We start from the raw sequence: 3,459 nt of genomic DNA, 5'->3' as shown, positions 1-3,459 counted from the left end.
CACTGTAGATTGCCGTGAAACTTCAGGTTTACGACTGTGCACGGCAATTTGCAGGCAACACCGAAAACTGCCGTAAATTGTCTGAAATTGACGTGGGCCTTGCTTGGCAGTTGTCCCCCCATGACCCCCCCTCCCCTTAATTCTAGGGGAGGCTTTATCATGTAAATGAAGATGCTGTGAGCTACACAAATGCAAATCAGAGTAGCAGCAGGGGGAGTTTTATCTAGGTTCTGAATTTTTTTGACTAAAACAAGTTTAAAGTTTAAGTTAAAATGTTAACTTAAATTTAAGTTAAATGTACTCGTTTTAGTTCACATTACTAAATTTTTAGGGCAACCAGTTTGCTCCAATTTTTTAAGTAGATTCAACTTGTCCGGGCTCACAGTGTAGATTAATTACTCTGTATGTCATTAGCAATAACCAATGTTATGTAAAAAAAATAAAAAAATACAGGACAGCAGTTCATGTCTTCAACCTTTAGAGAGGTTATGTGATGCAACAAGACAATGAACCAAAGCACACAAATAAATCAAGTAAAGCATACAGTTTACATACCAACATTAATTTGTCCACCCTGCACTGTGAATGATTTTTTAAATGGCTATTAATCATAAATGTGAAAAGTACAAGTTTGTTTGTTTATAGTTAAGTCAGATTGTGTTTTTCTGTAATTGTCATTTAAATTGAGCTCACACCACATTTTATGAATTATCAATGCAGATTTTCAAGAGGTGGTTTCCTGGACAGGGTTTAAATTATGCCAAGAGTAGGCCTTAATCTAGTTAATCGTGAGTTAAAAAATTGTTGCCTGGAACAAAGATTAAGCACAGATTACTAACACCTGGACTATGAGTCCTGAACTAAAATAAACTGGATTCATTTACAGTTTTATCTAATTGCTTACACACAATTTCTGAAAATATGGCTCCATTTCTTGTAACTCTACACACAAAACATCAGACATCTCTTGCAAAAGCAACACTTTGTGCAAAACTATTTTAACTATTTCCAAAAATGTTGTTTTTGCATATATCTAACTACACACAATGCACAACTGAGGAATTTACAGTTGAACTGAAATCAACTGAACTGAATCAACACTGAAGTCACTTGAGCTGAATATTGACACTATATTGGCTTGTTAGAGCCGGTTTACAGCAGAATTTGTTTTGAACTTGTTACTGAAGCTGCTATGAAACAATATATTTTGTTGTATGCATATTCTTTCTTTCTCAAACCTTAGTTTTGATTTCTAAGTGATCAATTTATGTATGTGTTTTCACACATGATCATTGGCTGTATGGGTCCTCAGTAAATGAATGTGGCATTTAAATGGCAAAAGTTATTCTTGTCTCTATAACTTATGGCTTCCTAAAGACACGTTTATGGGTAAATAAAATATTAATAATATAAATAAAATGAATATCAAAACATATTTTAAATATAATGAAGTCATTTTATTATAGCACTCATCAGATGTTCCTGGAAACAAAACAGAGACAGAACAGTATAAACAAACTATACAACAAACTAAACACCAAATTACAAAAACATTATTATGTGAAAGTGAATAAAGTTGTGTGTGTTTTCAGTTATAAATATGTGCTGTGTAAATTAGCCTATACTTTTAGAAATTATATATAGCCTAACTTTAAAAAACAAACAATAACCCATATAGATAAATTATAATAATTGTATAATATTAAGCATTTACTTAATATACATTGTAACATTAGGCTACTTTACTCTAGCACAGTAGTCAGTTAAGCAATTAATTAATATCTTATATTAATCTGTATGTAGCCTAAGCTACATCTAAAGGTAAGTCTGCTTTAAAAAAAAATATTACACTTCGACATGTACAGAATGTGCGCGTTAAGAAACACGTTCAAATGTGTCTTCTTAACATGTTAAAACTGTGCGTCGACTGTGCGTGTATGCCTGTTACACGACCAGAATGTGCGTGTCTACACCATGGGTCTACACATACAGAAGACACACGTAAAAAATTGCTGCGTTGAAGCGGAAAACAGGGCGTGTTGAAGGTTGAAACGATTATAAGTCACGCGTTTCGTATAAAGAGATTTGGCCCCGGGCGCGTTCCTTATTATAGCCCTAGTCCAATGAGGTGCGAGGTCGAGGTCATGGCCATGACGCGTAGAAGACGAGCTTTAAACTTTTTTTTATGTTTTTTGCTGCTTTCCTTTTTCGTGATCAACAATGACAGGACACCGTCTTCAACTCAATCTCTGCATGGACGCGACGAACTTTTTGGACTCATTTTCAGGAGGCTGTCTTCGTCTTCACAACTCTGAGGCAAACTGCAGGCGCTATGAACCACAGCATGGGTAATGTAACGTTACGATTTAAAGAATATGCTTTTATTCAGCTGTATAAGGAAATGGATGCGTTAATAGATCCGAGCTTAAAACTGCACATTTTGTTTACACAGACTATCCTCGCCTCATAACGAAGCTGTGAGCTCTTATCTGCTTGGAGCGATTTCCGCGAGTCCAGATTTAACCGCTGATCATGACGACATTGTGTGTAAGTAACTTCTAATGTGTTTCTCATTCCTTGTTTAATTTTAACGTGACTGTTTTTATTAATACCAGTCTCATGTAATTGTTTTCCAGCTGCCTGTAAGACGTATTATGAATCGACACGCTGGAGCTTCAGATACAAACAACCTGAACTTAACGTTACATAGCAGGCGGAAACTGCGAAGTTTAGCTCGGAGTCGATCAAGAAGAAAAAGGGTAAGATTTATTATATTAGATCCGTTTTTTGTCAATGTGAGTATTTTTCAGGTTGCTTATTGTCTTTATGGATTGTATTACAGTTGCTGGAAGCGAGAGAGTGCTGGATGAGGATGAGGTGGACGTTTGGAAGTCCGCGACCATTGAACTCATGTTTGACGAGGAAGACGGCTTTGTTGACGGGGTGTCTGGATGGATTGTGCGGCCACCGCGCTCTCGCAGCCTGGAGCACGCCGAACTCTACATTACATTACATTACTGCTGCACTGTACATAGTTGTGTGTTTAACAATAAAGCTCTTTCTTTAAGTAAACCGCTGTGTTTTATAAATGAAGCCCTTTCTCTTGAATGAACAGCTGTATGCTTATAAATGAAGCCCCTTGTTTGAATAAACGGCACGGTCCGTATAATTTTCCCATATATTCCTTGATGGTATGAATACATCATAGCACAATAACATTAATATGAAACAAATTATTACAACATAAATTATATATTTATTATTATTATTGGGGTTTACATTTATAATGAGCCAGGGGGACCAATAATGATTGGTTTGCAGTGATCTGCCAACCAATCACGAGGGATTTTTCTTTTTTAAATGTAGTGGCTTCAGCCAATAGTGAGTGAGTAAATTCAAGTCTGGCCGTTGACTCTCTGGTTTCGCTGCTATTCATATGCAAATTAGAGGCGTCGCACC

General features: G+C 36.2%; 1 long non-coding RNA gene across 1 annotated transcript; it reads left to right on the top strand.

Moving 5' to 3' along the window:
• Nucleotides 1-2,427: 2,427 nt before the first annotated feature.
• On the top strand, nt 2,428-2,993 carry LOC307121664. Its single transcript, XR_013815976.1, has 3 exons — nt 2,428-2,547; nt 2,637-2,759; nt 2,843-2,993. It is a non-coding gene; the product is annotated as an uncharacterized lncRNA (long non-coding RNA).
• Nucleotides 2,994-3,459: the final 466 nt, after the last annotated feature.

The sequence above is a fragment of the Gobio gobio genome (genome assembly GCF_949357685.1).
Source record: "Gobio gobio genome assembly, chromosome: 25".
NCBI lineage: Eukaryota > Metazoa > Chordata > Actinopteri > Cypriniformes > Gobionidae > Gobio > Gobio gobio.
Note: the sequence above shows the minus strand (reverse complement) of the source record. Positions and strands in the feature narration are given on the sequence as shown.